This window comes from Lissotriton helveticus (genome assembly GCF_964261635.1).
Source record: "Lissotriton helveticus chromosome 1_1 unlocalized genomic scaffold, aLisHel1.1 SUPER_1_unloc_6, whole genome shotgun sequence".
In the NCBI taxonomy this organism is placed as follows: Eukaryota; Metazoa; Chordata; class Amphibia; order Caudata; family Salamandridae; genus Lissotriton; species Lissotriton helveticus.
Window position 1 is genome coordinate 3,766,579 of NW_027611703.1, and position 19,436 is coordinate 3,786,014.

Here is a 19,436-nt window from a genome sequence, read left to right on the forward strand (position 1 = left end):
TGAAACACCAACACATACACTTCACTGCTAGTCTTCTTAGATTAGAAACAAATTCTGCTATACTCTCATCCTCTTTCTGACTTCTTTTACCAAAATGATATCTATCCAGGATGGTGCTTATTCTTGGCAAACAATGTTTTCCAGTTTTTTACACATATTTCATAAGCATGTTAAACTTCTGCCTCATGCTCAGATCTGATAGGTATTCCTAGAACCTCCAGCCCCTGCGCTTCAAGGCAGCATGCCAATAATGCTATTTTCCTGTCAATATTCACATTCGGACCACACACTGTGAGATAATTATCAAACACAGTTTTCCATTTACTCCATAATATTGGGGGTTCGCCTGGCATGTTGATACAGAATGGAGGTGGTGTGATGTTTTGCATTGTGAATAATGATAAACAAGTAAAGAGCCACAGGAAGTAATGTACAGGTTCGTACCATAGGTTGTTACAGGTGACAATAAGTACATTTGTAAGTACTTTACAATTTTTAATGAGGTGTCCACTCCGAGTCACTAGAGCTATAGTGTGTAAATATGTGATCCCAGGGTAGGCCTTAGACAGCCTAAGCCATTGTAAACTAATGGAGTAACCCAAGGTAGGCAACAGGACCTGTGTAACGTATGGCACATGCAACAATATGGTCCACTGGCAAATTATGTACAAGATAGTGTACAATATTGAATAACGTAATGTTGTTGTGGCGCAAATGAAATAAAAAAAGACGATACAAGGAATATTCAACTCAATTCAATTTATATTTTTCATTTCCCAAAATTCCCTAATAAATGCATACATATGTTTAAGAAAATCACATCACAGTTGCTCCAGGAGTTATTTTCTGTCTCTATAAGACTACTTGACCCCAAAACCTATGTTTGACAACAAAATTAAGTATATAGGTCTCATGATTCCTGAAATATTAGAGCATCACTGCAACACATCCGCCATTTTTTTAAATGTCGAGAAAAATTCAGCCCCGATTAGCAATGTCTAGTTAAATTACTTCTTTAATGATACGAAAACACAAATCAAAAATTAATATCTCTGGAAAACAATTATTTTACAGAGGTATATCAAGGGGCCAGGACTAACTGCTGTGGTCGGTTGAAGGTTCTACATGGTTCCCTCTTGTTGCAGCATCGAGTAAAAATGGTGGAACCAGACTGGTCACCAACATTCCTTGGTACTGGTAAGGTTAGGAAGATGATGCTTTGACGTCTGAAGGACCGCAGGGAAATGGTAGCTGCCTAAAACTTGTGGGAGGTCAGGACTACGTTTCCCACAATGCCCTGGACCATTTACTTTTGGGCAATCCCTCAGAGGACCCAATAGCCAAAGATTCTTTGCTTCTGGGATGTTAATTGCACCTGTGGTTGCCGGGGACTAGTACCACTAGTCCAAGGCAGGCTGTAGGTGTTTTTGGCTCTCAAAGGGGTCCTCCTGTCTGGGGAGCAAGGCTTTAGTCCAGGATGAGTCATATTTGTGCAGTTTTGTGAGCGTTGTCACAGGTGCAGAGTATCCTGCCTTTGGTTTGTGCAGCTTCTTTTGTCTCAAACTCTGTTCTCTTGTTTGACCTTCTTTGCATTCTTAACTGATCTGAGGTTCTGTTGTCAGAGGTGTCCCATAGATGCTAAATTAAGGTGCAAGCGGTCAATTGGCTACTTACTCCAGCAGATCTGCCCCTCAGGAGACCACATCCGGGGGTGTCCCCTTTTCTACCCAGAACCCTCTATCCTTCCACTTCTAAAAATGGCAGGAACTTTCCTTCGCTGTACAGACTGGTACACGAACCAAACATGTTGAATACAGTAGGACCGAATTGGCATTCCTTGATCTGAAAATACTTGTGACTCCACATGGTTTAGAATCTGAACTTTATCGTAAACCTGCGGCCAAGAATGCTCTTTTGAGCTATGATAGTTTCCATCCGAGGGCCCTGAGGAATAATCTACCCTTTGGGCAATTCCTCAGGGTCCAAAGAAATTGTTCGAACAAAGAGACTTTCAACTTACATGCAAAAAATCTAGAGAATCATTTATGTGAAAAGGGGTACCCCAAGAGAATCATTCGCCAGTCGAAGAAGAGAGCATCTAACAACCACCGAGAGGCTCTGTTAGAAATAACCCCACCAAAAGAAAAATCAAATCGGATCACCTTTGTAAATACTTTTAATACTAGATTAAATCAGGTGCAAAAGATCATCCGAAGACACTGGCCTATACTAAACTCAAGTGGAGAAAACATCCCCCTGCCCCTTTTTGCCTTTAAAAGAGGACAGAGTCTGAAAGACAAATTGGTCCATACACGTCCAAAAACTAAAGGAACAAGACAAGTGGGGACGTTGTGGGATTTACCACCAGTGCAGGGCCACTATCCATGTGGTACGTGCTCGGTATGTCCACAGACACATAAATCAACATCTGTGGACATAGGCACTACCAGGCCCTGGGAACAACGCAGTTTCACCAACTGCAATAGTGAGAACTTGATCTATCTGATTGTCTGCCCATGTGAAAAACGATACGTAGGCATGACAACTAGAAAGATTAAAATAAGAATACTTGAGCATAAGAGCACAGTGCGTTGTCGGAAGCAAGCGACTAGGTTAACAGCACATTTCTTAGAAGTTGGACATGGTCCTAATGATTTCTATTGGACCGTCCTTGAAAAACCCACAATACCAGAATCCTGTGCAGATGTTGGTAAATTTTTATTCAAAAAAGAACAGAAATGGGTTTATAAACTCAACAGTGATAAAGAAGGACTTAATGAGCCTATACCGTGGATGTCCCTCTGAACACATGAGTTTAAGATCTAGATACCTAAGATATCCTAGAGGCGCGGTTAGATCTGTTTGAGTCTAGCTATTAATTGTTACTGTGGACCACATCACAGAGACACACTGCCCCAGTACTTTTTTGGATTCTTAAATTACACTACAGAAATATACTGTCCTTTACAACCTTTTTTGAAGGTTTGATTTGTACCAACTTGGGGATAATTTTTTATATATCCTTTACTAGTGAAGGCTCTTCCAAGCTAATTCGTGCGTATAAAATAAATGCTTCCCAAGTTGCATTGTATTATGACAGATCGGTCTTACAAGTTAATTGCCACTAACCACCATACACTTGATAACTATTGGCACTTATGATGGAAACTGCAAGTAAACTTTGGAATCGTCATTCCATATTGAATATCGATAATTGCAATATACTTGAGAATTATGATACAATTTGCAAGTAAATACCTGAATAGTGCCAAAAACTACCCATGCCATTAGTTTTTTTGCCAATACGATATCTTTACATTGTTCTTAATGAATGCGAGCTAAACAGAAATAAGAGATGCGTTGGATCTTAATCAACTACAAATCCCAGCATGCTCGGCTGTCACGTGACAGCAATCGCGTGCTCGTGAGCATTCTGACTGGCGTTTTAAAATGGTGTCTGTCCAGTGTTCGATGCCTCCCCAGTCAGCACAGACGAGAATGCGGAGACACCGACGGACAGGTATGTGGCAATATGGTAGGCAACATGGCGTGATTAACGTCACGAAGTACAGACCGAAGAAGGTTTGGTTCTACTTCTCAAGTATGTGGTCCGTTTTGGCGTAAAACGTGAGCTAGCCCTCCGATGGTTACTGGCATGGCAGGCGAGTGTGCTTTTGGAGTATGCACATTAAAATATTACGCGGTGATCTGGTCTGGTGATTGAGCGTGTCTGCCTTCTTCGGCTCTAAGCGAATGGTTTTCATTTGCACCCGACTGATTGCAAACAGCATGAAGTGGTCGCTATAGATACTTTGGCAGTTGCGAGAGAACAAGCGCAGCTTTAAGGTCTCTGCCAAAGATTTCGGCGCTTCTTTAAGTGTGTGGGTTCTGAAATATCTAACGGCGATCTCATCCGGTGGCTGAGCACTTTGGCCATTTCTAACTTTAAGCGGTCAACAATGAATGGGCTCTACTGGCATTTCGAAGGATTGCAAATAGTATGAAGTGGTCTTTACAGATACTTCTGCATTTGCGGTAGAAAAATCGCAAACCTAAAGGTCTCTGCCAAATTGTGAATATTAGGTGGAGATATGGTCCTTTTTTCGACAAACAAAATATTGGCCATACATACCATCTATGAACTGAAATAATGAACGTGTTACTGGCGCTGTAACAGTAGTGGATGACAAACACCGTGTTGGGCGCCTGCAGTTTAGCAACAGATCTAATGGTCTATGAAATCAATGAATTGTTTTTCTGTGTCTATTTTAAAACTTAGAGCGGTGCTCCTAACAACCTGAGCTGCAGCCAGGTGGGGTGAGGTGCCATCACCACTACAAATGGGTGAGTGGCTGTGTAAATTACTATACACCATACATCTCTATTTCTGATGTGACAGTGATGTTTATGTAAATACACTGTATGTATGGTCGTGTTATATATGACATAATGCTGTCGATTTGTTTTATTTACATGTCTCTCCTGTGGATGTCGTTTCTACAACATAACATGGTAATAGTAAGTGGTTGGTCATGAAACCTGAAATTTACAGGTGATTGGTTTTATCTCACTTTAATTCTATTTTATAAGCGGTAGCTTTCAACAGGTCCTGAAGAAAGCATTGGAAACATTCCACCTTGATATGCTGAAACATGTCGACCAATATTACTTACAGATATTATGTTAAATCTGTATTTTCACAATTCTTTTAACATTGGACACTTGGGAGATATCATTAAAATTCATAATCTACTCAACTGATCCAATTTTACTTACGCACGCACATTTATCGTTTGATTCACTTTTCCGCACTGCTTACTCAGTAACCACAAACACTTTATATCATCTTGAATATACCACCCCTCTTTTGCTAACATGTTTACTTAACATCACAGATAGCTGAAGAAAACACCAGTAGGCTATGTTGTTTTGTCTCGTCTCCTGGGCAAGGAGAACCCAAATGATGTTAAAAAGGGCGGTATCGAATGGTTACTGATGGGAATAATTGCCCATTGTTTGAGTTTCCACCATATGGCATATTGTTCTTTTCCCTCTTTCTGTATTTTGTTGTTGTTTGTGTCCACAGGTGAGCTCTACATTTGACCCTGAGATACTGTTGTTGTTTAGAATGTACAGACTGGTAGCCCACACTAGGGGTGTTGCTAAACTTCAGGGGTGTATGCCTCTTGACCAATTACATTTCCCAAATGGCTGGGTGCAAATGTGCCTCGGGTGGCGGGGTGGCTTTCCCCTTTGGAAGTTAGCCTACATGCATATCAGTGGTGGTGCATGCTTTGAAGCTCATCATCTTGAAGTGGCACTTCACTAGCCATCCTGTCAGGGTGGGATGTGTCACCTCCTTCCCAGCTCAGCCTTTATTTCTGGCTCTTGAGAGTGTTCACACTGCCTGGCAGGAGGTCAGATTCCTGTCTTGGCTGTAGCAGCTGCACACTGCCAGTCAGAGCACAGGAAATGCTGGGGCAACCAGGTGGGCAAACACTAAGGTGCATTCCACATCAAACCCGAGCAGGCACTTCGTTTGATACCAAACATGATCATATTCAGTGGTACCTGAATGGAGCTGGCAACCTTGAGTGTGCCCTGGTGCCAGCCCATTTTATTCTATGGACTGCTGATCACTTGTAGTAGTCCTTAATGGAAAGGGCTACTATTGGGACATATAAACTTACATTTATATGTCCACCCCTTTAATATACTGCACCCTACCTCCTGGGCTGAGGAGGCCTACCCTAGGGGGTACTGACATATATTCAAGATCGTGCTTTGACTATGTGACTCATTGTGAGGGCAAGGTTGAGTTGGATCAGTTTGCACAGTTTCTGCAGTCTGTAATGGCAGGCCTGCGGTCAACTATTTACTCTGGTCACTCAGGAGGACAGAAATAGCGCTTCAGGCCCTGGTGACCCCTTTAATACCTATGCCCTGGGTACTCTTGGTACCACTTTACTAGGGACTTGTAGGGGGGTTAATGTCCTTGCAGTTGGGAGTACCAATGTGCTTCATCATGTTTAGGGAGAAAGCCCTGGCCCTGGGGCCTGGGCGGCAAGCTCCAGTGCACTTTCAGAGTCATAACTTTCAGCATTGGAGCAAAACGTGTGGGGGTGACCACAGGAAAAGGGCACTTTCTTACATGACCCCCGCATCCCCAGCCATAAGGTGATGAGCAACTAATCTATTCCCATGTAAGGACATGGAAAGGCCGTCTGGTCTGTATACCACTGTGAAGTCCATACCCTTTTAGGGAAAAGAACCACCTCAGAAATGTGGGGGCCTCTCCTCTCATCTGCATCAGCCCTCGAAGAGGCCTGTGGTAGGTGTGAACCTTGAAGTGCGTCCCCAACAGGTAGGGTCTCAGCTTCTTCATGGACCAAACTACTGCAAAGGCTTCCCCTTTAATTGTACTCCAACTCTGCTTTCTAGTGAGGAGTCACCTTCTAATATTGGCAACTGCTTGATCATGGCCGTCATCATTTGTTTGTGGCAACACTGCCCCAATCCAATGTTCATAAATGCTGTTTTGGACAATAAACTCCTTTCCATACTCCGGTGCCTTCAGGAGACAGGTTCGGAGCACATAACCTCCTTTAGGGTGTCAAAAGACTTTTGGCATCCTGTGTTCCAGATGACCTTCTTAGTCTGCTTTTTGGAGGTAACTACAGTGAGTGGTGCCACAATGGTCTCATACCCCTTCACAAACCTCCTATAGTACCCAGAAAAGCCAGGAAAAAACCTGACTTGTGTCTGGGTCTTGAAAGCCTCCCACTCCGCAATGATCTGGATCTTGGGTTTAGAGGTTGCACTTGGCCTCCACCTACAAGGTGGCCCACGTAGACTACAGAAATCGGCCCTATCTGTAACTTACTGGCCTTTTGAAACTTCCCTTAGGTGGACCAGGTGATCCTTCCGGGATGAAACTAAATACAGCAATATCATCCATATATGCTGCACTACAGTTGTCCAGTCCTGAAAGAACTCGATTCATCAACCCTTGGAAAGTGGCAGGCCATTTTACAAACCAAAGGTCATTATCTTAAATTGAAAACGGTCCTCAGGTGTTGAAAATGCTGACTTCGATATTCCTCCTTGGGTGAGTTCAATCTACCAGTACCCTGATGTTAACTCAAAAGTACTTAAGAAGTTAGCTTAACCCAGTCGAACAATTTTTTTTATTTTTTAGAGTTTTATATAGCGCAAACTTGGCCCAAAGATATCAGGTATCAGAGCACTTTACATAGCACCAGTTTCGTTACACAAGGACACATTCATTTTTGTTAGGCATAGGGAGATTAAGTGATTTGCAGAGATGAGGATTTTTTAAGAGAAGGAGACATAATGAAAGAACGTTTCAGGGAACGTGGTTATAATCCACAGGTGATTGAAGCGGCTTTTGTGAAGGCTAGCACCATCAGCCATGAGTCGCTACTGGTACCTAAGACCGATAAACCTGAAGAACAGGAGGTTATCAGATTTATCTCTACTTACCATGCCAGTTCGTGGCAGATACAGAAAAGCTTAAAAAAAAACTGGAATGTGTTACTCACTGAACAGACACTTACCGAGGTTTTAGGTAGTAACCCAAGCATTACCTATCTGAAGGCTGATTCTCTTAAGGACAAGCTGAGCAGAAATGAGGTTAATATTACATCTAGGAAGACTCATGAGATAAAGGGCTTTATGAAGTGTAAAGCTTGTAAGTTCAGCAGCAACGTCAAATCAGTCTATTATCCTATAGAAGACAGGGAAAAACCGATTACACAACACCTTAACTGCCTCTCTGATCATGTGATATATGTGCTGGTATGTCCATGTGCCAAAAAGTATTTAGGGAGCACTATGTTCCCTGCGAAAAAACGTATTCTTGAGCACATGAGGGCGATCGACAATAGGGACCAAAGCTCGCCGGTCGCCCGTCACTTTGAAGAAAAACACAAGGGCAACCGCAACCTATTGAAATTCTTTGTGATTGATAGAATTCCAAACATGAGGAGGGGTGGCGACAGAATACGCAGGTTGCGTCAATTGGAGAGCAAATATATTCTTGACCTCGATACACGCATCCCAGGAGGGCTAAATTCTGAAGAAGAACTTAAATGGTATTTGGGAGAGTAAACTATACAATGGTCTGCCTATAATGATGTACATATGTATATATCACGTCAGTTGTTTTCTCAAACTCCTAGCAATGATTCTACTGTTTTTAAATCACTTCATATTGTATTTGTTTCTTTTTACACATTTTTTTGAAGGCCGCTTGTACATGGCATTAGCAGTCCTGATGTGCCGTTCTTGTTTCTCTATAGGTGACACATATCTGTGGAGAATAGACCGGGCAGAAGATGTGATCAACCCATGGGGTCATGTTCATAATTTCCCACTTGGGACTTAAGGACACATCATCATGATTTTGGTTTTATATATAATTTTGACTATTTCTTGACTATGATTGACCTTAGAAACTGTGTGACCTAATCTGTTTCCATGATTCCCTTGGGACCTAGTAGGTAGACCCTCCCCCACTGGGGTATGGGGGCCCTCACAGCCCGATTTCTCATTGTCACCAATATGCACTTGTCTATTATATGTGCTTCGTGCTGCCTTGAATGTGATTGTATGAACATGGCAGCATGGATTCTTTCAGGATTTTTTCATGATTTTTGCACAATTAGAAAGGTTTCTTTCCCCACTTGGGACAAGTAATATTCCGATCTGTTATGGTGTGGGTATTTGACACACTATTCTATATTGTTGATATTTTGCTAGAGGTGACAGCATATATCATTGCAAGAGTTAGACAGTCGAATGGCTATGTCTTTTACTTTGGCACATTATCATTAGTACTTGACCATGCCAAGATGGCCGCTGTGTTTTACTTCATGCACATTGTCCTTTGTTTATGTTTATACACGAAGGTTTGAAAACTTTATTTAAATGTTTAATTTGCTAACACTACTCACCCGTGACCAAGGCGAGTTGTCGCTGAAACGCGTTGGGGGTTTAGTTCCATGAACTGTGTTCCATGCTGGAATAAAATGATATATACCCACGAACTTTGTTGGATGGTATAATTGGATGGTGAACATTTACTGGATTTCGAGTGCATTTTCACGCTTGTTAGCGTGTGGTGAAACGTAATATATATATATATATATATATATATATATATATATATATATAAGAAGCTACAGCCTGATAGATCTCTGACTGATCAGTTCTATACCACAGTGGAAGGGTATCCTTACAGCTCCTCATACAGTATTTTAAGAACTGGGGCTGAGGTAGCACCTTCGGGGGGCTAAAGACTTGACAGAGAGAAACATAAAATCCTTTAAAGTTTCTTGGCCATCTAGAGAATAGTCCCACGTCCCATCTCTCTGGCCGTAACCCTTTGGCCAGGATTGGAGCTAGGAATTTACCGATAGCGTGCCTAGCCTGAACTTGAGAAAAGGAGCCCTTTTCTTGGATAGCGAAAGTGAGTCAAGGTAAGTGGATAGTAATGTCTCTGGGCTACTGCGATCTTCTCTAATGAGATGTAATTTGGAAATGTGGGTGGTGCAAGCCCCTATTGTTTCTTTTAGGGCTAGAATTTCCCTCTGAAGTTCTAGGTTAGTTGGTATTGTTTCAGTATTCGTCACCCTGCAACCACCGAGGTGAAGAGTCGTATCCATCCCACCAGGGGCTATGCCCATAGGTCGCGAGCTCTCCTTGTGAATGGGTGTGTCTGACGTAACTGGTTGTTCTTCGAGGGATGCAATTCTATTGCTCAAGGTAGGTTTACTAAAATCCCACCTTGGGCTTCGCTATGAATGCCCGGGGAGTCGGTAGGGAACGCCTCGATATCTTCAGTGTGATACCAAAGGGGACGATGCGCGGAGCGTTGGAGCAAATCAAACACTCACCACCAGGCAACTGATCTGAGTTTAATCCATCATCATTCTTTAGCTCACTCCACCACCCCAGTTCAAACATGGCCATATGCAAATCAGTCTGACCCTGTGCCTCATATCTTCAGTGACTTTCGCCAGCCGTTTCTTGCTAACTACCTTTTTGAATAGGCTTGGTATACTGCCAAGCCTGGAGTAACAGATGCAGCTGTAGAGGAGGTGGAGGTTTGGGGGGCCCTCGGGAAGGGAGCAGATGTAATAGTAGATGGTATTGATGTCGTAAGCAAGTTCTCACAATCAGATAGTATGGATTCTATTCGGTCCACCACATTCCCCCAACGTTCCCAGTCCCTCTCAAGCCCAGGGCTAGGATTCAGAGTCTGTTTCCTAGTCTTTTTCTTTAGTGCGCCTCCCAGCCCCCCCTCAATTACTTTCCTTTTCCCCATAGTTAAGCAGGAGCGCAAGAAGATGAGAGAAAAAGACCAAGAATAACTAGCTGACCACTATTAGGGGATCTGTTTTATAGCTTGGTGGAAGTCAAAGTCAGTCACAGTACCCTTAGCGTGTGGGGTAAGCCTTCAGTTGCAGGTTTCAGGGGTGTAGGCAAGCCCAGCCTCTGATGGGCGCAGACGGGCCCATCCATGCATGTCCTGCGCTGCGGGAGCCCTGCCGCAAATTTAAGCGCCTCCTGGCTTCACTCTGCTGCCGTCATCGGCCCCAAGGGATACTGGGCACTGTAGTCCTTTGGCCCAGGGTAGTGTAGTTGCAACGAGGTCTGCAAAATGGACTTCCCGCCCTGCGGGAGCCCTAGAGCGAATTTCAGCGCCTCCTGGCGCTTTCTGCTGCCATTGTGGGTCACAAGGGATGCTGGGCACTGTAGTCCTGTGGCCTAGGGAAGTGCGTTTCCAACAAGGTCTGCAAAATGGGCTTCACGCGCTGCGGGAGCCCTGCCACAAATTTAAACACCTCCTGGTGCACTCTGCTGCCGTCGTCAACCCCAAGGGATGCTGGGCACTGCAGTCTTGTGGCCCAGAGAAGTGCAGTGGCAACAAGGTAAGGAGACACCTCTATTCGCTTTGGCGCCTTCTTCTCTAGGCTGCAGTAGGCGCGCAGCGCTTTTAAATGCTAATAATTACTCGTTTTTGTATGTGTGTTAAAAAGTGATTTCTCACCTGGTTTTTAAACAGCGCGGTAGCGCCCACATTCTTGCACTATAATTGTGCCCCCCACCGCTTGCAGAAGTGGAGCGCTATCACCGGCATCATTATTGTGATCAGGAAGTTTGGGCCGCCATATTGGGGCTGCTGCCTTGCAGCGCGCCACCTGACTCAGCGCTCTAGTTCTCCATGTGGAGAACGAGGAGGCTGCACTTAAGGCGAGCTGGTGGGAGCTGCTCGACCTTTCGGTAAGGAGACACCTCTATTCGCTTTGGCGCCTTCTTCTCTAGGCTGCAGTAGGCGCGCAGCGCTTTTAAATGCTAATAATTACTCGTTTTTGTATGTGTGTTAAAAAGTGATTTCTCACCTGGTTTTTAAACAGCGCGGTAGCGCCCACATTCTTGCACTATAATTGTGCCCCCCACCGCTTGCAGAAGCGGAGCGCTATCACCGGCATCATTATTGTGGTCAGGAAGTTTGGGCCGCCATATTGGGGCTGCCGCCTTGCAGCGCGCCACCTGACTCAGCGCTCTAGTTCTCCGTGTGGAGAACGAGGAGGCTGCACTTAAAGCTCGCCCCCTCGCGCAGCGGTGACGCGCAGCGGAGGCGCCTGACTCGCGCCTGAGTGAAGCCAGAGTCCTGCCCGTCTGCGCCCGTCAGCGTCCCGGAGGCGTTTCGGTCGGCGGGTGGGGCTTTGCTATTCCAGCATGTGCAAAGCTGATGCACCTATTGTGCGCTATACGTTCGAGGAGCTGTGCTCTCTAAATCATCGGGAGAGCCGCTGCTGCTCTGTCTTCCCTGTCCGCCACAGAGGTAAGTCTCGTTGCCCTTGTTGTGGCTGGCGTCCCAACCGGGCGCTGTCATCTGCCCCCATTAGTAACATAGCTGGCGCAGAGTATTCCTGCATGCTGCTAAACACCAGATCGGCGTGCAGTCATGCGCAAGACATCTTCGAGCTTCTCGATACAGAGAAGCCGCTCTGTTTAATGTTGACCGAGACTTGGTGGGGAGAGTCCTCTAACCCTGACGTGGCGATGGCAATTCCGCCTGATTATAACATCTTCAGGAAGGATAGAGCCAAGGGAAGGGGCGGAGGGGTCGCACTGGTGGTGAAGAAGGGCACGATGTGTACCGTCTTGCCTACGGAGGACATCCGCGGCTCGGAATCGCTTGCCTTTTCAATCACGCTAGCGCCGCACCAATCAGTGAAGGGACTTCTGGTCTATCGACCCCCTGGTCCGCCCGGAACGTTCTTTGCAGACCTCGACTCGGTGTTGCTGGGACTGGCCCTGAGAGCAGAACACTGTATAGTAGCAGGGGACTTTAACTTTCGGATGGACGATCCGTCTGACCCCGCTGCTATAAAGCTTTCCGAGGCCATGATCCCGCTGGGTCTTATTCCTTATTTGCAGGGGCCGACTCACGTTAAGGGGCATACGCTTGACCAGGTCTTTTCTACATCTCCTTTGGTGGTGAAAGAGACTCTCCCGGTTCTGTGGTCTGATCATTGGCTTGCCAAATTTGCAATCAGTGGCACTGCCAGGTCGTCCATTCCTGTCCCACAGCAACGGGGACGAGCGTTCAGAGCATTCAACAGAGTGACCCCTGAGATGCTAGCTCAGGCTGCTTTGGATCATCCCTGTCTTCTCTCCGGTGAGCTGGAGAGAGATTTGGAGTCCCTGCAAGCATGGCTTTCCGATAGGCTTAATGACCTGGCCCCGGTGTTGCCCCCCCGCTTGACATCAAAGCGGGTTTCGGCCCCTTGGTTCACCACTGCACTGTGGGCTAAGCGGCAGCAGTGTAAGGTAGCCGAAAGGGCCTGGCGGGCACACTATGATAGCATGGACAGGTTGGCCTACAAGGATGTGGTTAAGGCTTACCACCGGGATATCCGCCTTGAAAAAAAAGCCTATCTTGCGGGGAGAATTGAAGCGGCCTCTAACTCCTGCAAGGAGATTTTTACCATAGTCAGAGAATTTATTTCTCCTCGGACCATTACATCGGAAGACCCACGAGATCTTACATGACACCCAGTCCGGCTTCCGCTCAAACCGTAGCACCGAGACCGCGCTCCTTGAGGTTTCTGAAACCATCAAAGGGGTGTTGGATACCGGGCGCAAAGTCATTTTGGTGTTGTTGGACTTGTCGGCGGCTTTTGACACCGTCCCCCATGATGGCCTTCTCGCAAGACTCTATGAGATTGGCCTTCGGGGGACGGTGCTTAGCTGGTTTTCGTCCTTTCTAGCTGGCCGCCGGCAAACGGTCTGGACATCGCCTGACACCGCCGTGATGCCGCCTTTGGGAGTCGGAGTCCCTCAGGGCTCTATATTGAGCCCGACCCTCTTTAACATCTTCATGACCCCTTTGGCGGCGGTGGCGGAGTCGTTTGGTGCCCGGATCGTGTCGTATGCCGACGACACCCAGCTCCTCTTTTCTTGCGAGAGAGGGGCAGACTTTGACGGGGAGAGTATCCGGAATTGCCTTGGGGCTGTGTTCACATGGTTCCAACTGAACAGCCTCAAGTGCAATTCCGATAAGTCCGAGGTACTCTTTTTTGGGTGCGACTCGGAGCCCAGCTGGCAGGCCTGGTGGCCCATCGATATGTTCCCTCCGTCCTGTTCTTCCCCTATGGCTAAGAACTTGGGGGTTAAGATGGACAAGGGGCTGACGATGAAAGCCCAGATCCTTGGGGTGACCGGCACTTGTTTCGGTCTATTAAAGATGCTGCGGAGGTTCTTGCCTCTTTTGTCGGAGGAGCACAGGAAGCTGACTGTGCAGGCTCTGGTAGGCTCCAGGTTGGATTATGCCAACATTCTTTACCTGGGCCTACCAGAGTACCTGTTGCAGCGGCTTCAAGTTGCGCAGAATGCGGCGGCCAGGGCCATTTTTGGTCTAAACAGACGTGCCAGCGTCTCGGGTGTATTGCTGACGCTGCACTGGCTACCCATTCGCAAACGGATCGCCTTTAAGGCTATGACTTTGGCCTACAAGGCTCTCCACGCTGTGGGAGCAAAGCATCTCCAAAAGAAACTGGCCTTTTACCATCCGGCTCGCTCTCTGAGGTCAGAATCTCTACTCCTGGCGGTTGTCCCTCGAGTTAAGAGAGCGCGCCTGGGCGGCCGTTCTTTCAGCTTATGCCTATACATTTGCTGGCTCCACAGATGTGGAACTCGCTTCCGCTCCCACTTCGGGGGGCTACTAGTCTTCTTGACTTTAGGAGAGGTCTTAAAACCTGGTTGTTTACCCAGTAGGCCTCCCAGCAGTTCCTTTTTTACCTGTTTGTTTTGTACTCTCTTTTTACTGTGTTATGTTATTGCGAATCAGTTCTCCTTACCTAAAGCGCCGGGACACTCTTTTTGAGTAACCGTTGCGCTATACAAAAAAAAAAAATAACATAACATAACATAACAAGGGCTGCAAAATGGGCTTCCCACACTTCTGGAACCCTGCCTCAAATGTAAACGCCTCCTGACGCGCTCTGCTGCTGTCGTCGGCGCCAAGGGATGCTGGGCACTGTAGTCCTGTGGCCTAGGGAAGTGCGGTGGCAGCAAGGTCTGTCAAATGGGCTTCAGGTGCTGTGGGAGCCCTGCCTGGTGCGCTCTGCTCCCATCGTCTGCCCCAAGAGATGCTGGGCACTGTAGTCCTGTGGCCCAAGGAAGTGTGGTGACAACAAGGTCTGCAAAATGGGCTTCCTGCCCTGCAGGAGCCCTGCTGCAAATTTAGGAACCTTCTTGCACGCTCTGCTGCCGTCGTTGGCCCCAAGGGATGCTGGGCACTGTAGTCCTGTGGCCCAGGGAAGTGCGGTGGCAACAAGGTCTGCAATACAGGCTTCCCGTGCTGGGGTTTTCCAGCTTTGCAGAGAGTTTTTAAAGGGATCTTCGAAACCAACCTTCTGCAGCATTGTTTACTATATTTTCACTTTGGGCAGTATCGCCAAGATCTTTGCTGCTGAGGTAGTTACATATACCCCTATTCTGCTCATTCATGCTCTCTTTTGCTCCCCCTGCTCCTAGCTGTAGAGTCTATTTGGGAAGGCTCACCCCTCTCATCCTGCTTCTCATCATGCTTCTCCCGGTGTCCACTAGTTCTGTTCTCGTCTTGGGGCTCCTGCATCTGCACGGTCCCAGTCCCAGGACCTAGTCCAGGCCGCAATACAGGGCCTCTGAACAGATAAGCAATCATGGGACCGGTGAGGCCCTGCTGGGGCGCAGCTCCTCCCTTCCAATTCCTCTCTAGAGCAAATATATATTTTTCCTAAATATGGATACAATTTTACTACTTCCAATTTCTCTTTTCCAGGAACCAATTCTAATTTTTTCTGACCTCACATCCTTTATCACAAAAAATCATAACTTTGCTTTTTAAAATATGTATTTTTAGATAATAATCCTCTGTGTACCTAATTAGCTCACCAAGTCGTCTTTGCAGTCCAATTGGGGTTAAATCCATTATTATGGCATCATTTGCGTATAGAGCATCTTCCTTCCAGGCTGTTGTCTGGCCTCGACATCCATGTTGCCAAGTCGTTGTCTCCGCTCCAGCTCCCATCTCCACCACGACACGTGCGGCTATCCCATCTGCTGTAGGGCTGTTCATGTGCTGGGTCGCTCTTCCTCGGTCACCGCTGAGTTTTTTAGCTTCATCCTAGTTGATGAGTGCACCCCCAGACGGCAGCAATTGGGGTAAGTCAGAGCGCTGTACAGCTTTGTGCATGCCAGTAGTAGCTCCTGCTGTCCTGTCGCGATCTTACATGCAGGGACAGAATTGCCTGTCTTTTTATTTAAAAGCCTCAGCAAGTTCTCCAATATGTCCGATAACATTATTCACATGCTGCGGGGGGCTAATGACAGGGGGGACCCAACTGGTCTAGGTGTGAGTAGCTGCAAGCGGTTGCCTCAGCCGACCGCCATCTTGCTTCCCTGCATGAGTCCACAATGGGCCACTCTTAGAAGGGAGTTGTTCCTATGTGGATGGCATAATCCAGGAATAAATTGTGGAATGCTTACAGTTGGTACACAAGAAGAGTGTACTCGTCGAGGGCGGGTAGTTATGAAACTACTACAGCAAACTAACAAAAGTAAAGTAAAGTAGGAACTAATAAAAATATGGTTGTCAGCTATACGAAAGAGTAGTTAACTCTTTAAGAAGCATTGGCATAGCCAATAGGTCTCGCTTTTAGGACCTTACAAGTATTCAGTTATGCAGCACAATATCCTTGGAGCAACAACATCAACTGTTGCGTGGCTAAACACTTATAAGGTCCCAAAGGCGACCTATTGGCTATGCCAATCCTTGCTTTTTTTTACCTCCAGCCATGCCGAAGTTAAGGGGCCATCAGGCGTCCTTTTGTTTGAATCTCTTGACTGGAGGCGGCCTGGAACGTCACACATATGTAAATACCACTGAAGGGAAACACAGGCACACAGCTTGCTATCTCTTCACAGGTACTTCAGAGAGGATTGTTTTTGCCTTTGTTCTGTTCCTGTGTAGAAGTGCAGACACTGTAAAACTCATATGGGGTGGTCTGTCCCAGTATTTACACAAATAATTCAAATAGCACTATTTTATTTGTTTTATAGCCCTACGTAGAGACGTCATGTGCGTCATGATGTCACTTGCATAGTGTCTAACTTGGTGAGTCCCCCCACTTCTTTTCATAGGACTTGTGCCCTGGCAGCACCTGCCACTTCCGTAACGGGTCCTACCAACATCCTCGATCCCTTAATTTGAACAAGATTGAATTTTACCCATTAACACATTTTATATGATAGCATGTAAAGGACGGGCCCTTGTTTTTTTTTTAAGTTTAATATATGAGTTTATTAGCAAAGTTCAAAATTATGCAATATATATAAAAACGAAGTATTTGTTACATTCAAAGAACGTTATATACAAGCAATCAGATATATATGAGAAATATAAAAAAAGAGAAAGGGGAGGAAAGGGAAGGTAAAGAAAACCTAAAAAGGGGAGAGGAAGGGGGTAAGGAAAGGAAGAATATCCATACTACTATAATCTGAACTCTATAATAGCTTTAAGTAAAAAGAATTACACATAGAAAACAATTCTATATGCATAAAAAACAATGGTAAGAAATATAAATATCAAGTTACAGTAAGGGTAAATATCTAAGGGAATAAAAACAGTATGTGTTTAAATAAACAACAACAACTAGTAAATCACAGAGGTTTTCGAACTTCATTAGAGAATTGAACTGAAAGAGTGCTATGTGAGGCAATGTAAGATAAATATGTGGATATAAGGTGCCATAAATGATTTCTCACTGCTTGGAATCTTCTTTCTTGAGGCGGAAAGCCGGGAGGTGAAGAGGTTCGTTGTTTTAAATCTTGTTCAGGCTGAATGTTGGTGTTGTGACTTTTAGCTAATTTTTATTTGGGCACTACTTACCACTGCACTCACAAGGGACACACCTGCACTTCTTACATTCACAAGGGAAAGCACCTGAACTTCTTTCATTCACAAGGGGCAGCACCTGAACTTCTTTCATTCACAAGGGGCAGCACCTGCACTTCTTTCATTCACAGGGGACAGCACCTGCACTTCTTTCATTCACAGGGGACAGCACCTGCACTTCTTTCATTCACGAGGGAGAGCACCTGCACTTCTTTCATACACAGGGGACAGCTTCTGCACTTCTTTCATTCCTAGGGTGCAGCACCTGTACTTCTTTCATTCACAGGGGACAGCACCTGCACTTCTTTCATTCACATGGGACAGCACCTGCACTTCTTTCATTCACAAGGGACCACACCTGAACTTCTTTCACAAGGGACCACACCTGTACTTCTTTCATTCACAGGGGACAGCACCTGTACTTCTTTCATTCACAAGGGACAGAACCTGCAATTCCTTCATTTACATGGTAGACACCTGCACTTCTTCATTCACAAGGGACAGCACCTGCACCTCTTCCATTCACAAGGGAGAGCACCTGCACTGCCCAGTATCGGTAGGATACCTGTAATGGGAGAGTACGGCACTTCTGAGTAGCAAGCAGGTACTCTGGAGAGTGAGTACCCGCAGTTCTGTAGTTCCCTTTAAAGCACTGCCAATCAGAAACCTGGCTCTGCACTTTGAAGAATGAATGCCATGGACGGAGGTGGAGACCAGTAAAAAGAAAAGAGCAAATGTTGTGAAGGAAGTGACCCAACTAGGGCCATCGGGTCACTCTCGGCCTAAACTTTAATGACACAGTAGAGAATGGAAGCAAACTAGTTTATTCACAAAGTACCCTGCACTGGAAATCAATCTGACCATCCTCCTATGATGGCTGACGAGGGACTGACCCTTATAGTCATAAAGTTACATTATGTATGTTGCGGAGCCCACAAAGACCCGCCTATTATGGAAAAACACTGGTAGCCGTCATAATACAATGGGGGTACAGAACATACATTTCGATTCCACAGCCTGGCACAAGTTATCTACTGCCCAAGGTCATCTATCTTATCCTCCCCACTAGACAGGTGGGAGAAGGCCTCTATGTAACAGAAAAAGCATGCATTAACAAGCAAGATTCAACCTTTGAGAAACAAAACTTACCAAGGACCATTTCTGGTAAAGGTTTCAAGTAAAAGTTTGGATTATAATACAAAATGGCGTCTTCGAAAGCTAAAATGGTGGAACAGATGTCAACCTACCTAACGTAACATCTCTACTTATTAATTGCATATGCATACAGCAAGAATATATTACGAAATAGCTACTTAAATGCTACCATAATATCAGGTAAAATACGAGTAATATGGGAGTAATACATTTCAACTCTAACAGACCCTCCTTTTAGCATTTATTAGCTAACACGGACATCTTTATTCTTGCTATCAGGTAAAGGTTGTTACAATTCTAGAAGTAGAGACAATAGATGAATACAGGCGATAACATGTCAAGTACAAATATATGTATATATGCATAGCAAACGAGTGGAAGAAAATGACACTAAACATCAGTAGTACGAGTAACATGAGGAACAGAACCTGCAAGAGAAGTAGTTGAACCAAAAACACTCATCTATTTGCATAATAGTATCAAGCTCCTTTTGAAGCATTATAGTTGAATTAATATCATGAACTGAAATCCTTTTGGGAGAGAAATATGTAGCACAGTATGAACAGCATAAGGGAAGACAGTGAATCAAGACACAGCAACAAATTAAAAGAACAATTAAATATATCACCTTTTCTAGAATCCAACCCCAACCACCAAATAAAGACCAACTCAAATAACCGCTCTCCATTCCTCGAACATTTTACAAAATGTCTAAAATATGCTGAGTGATATTCCTTTCCTTATTCGTGATACCGACCACACACTGCTCTCCTATTATTGCGCAAGCACCACCGCTCTTAGCTAGAAT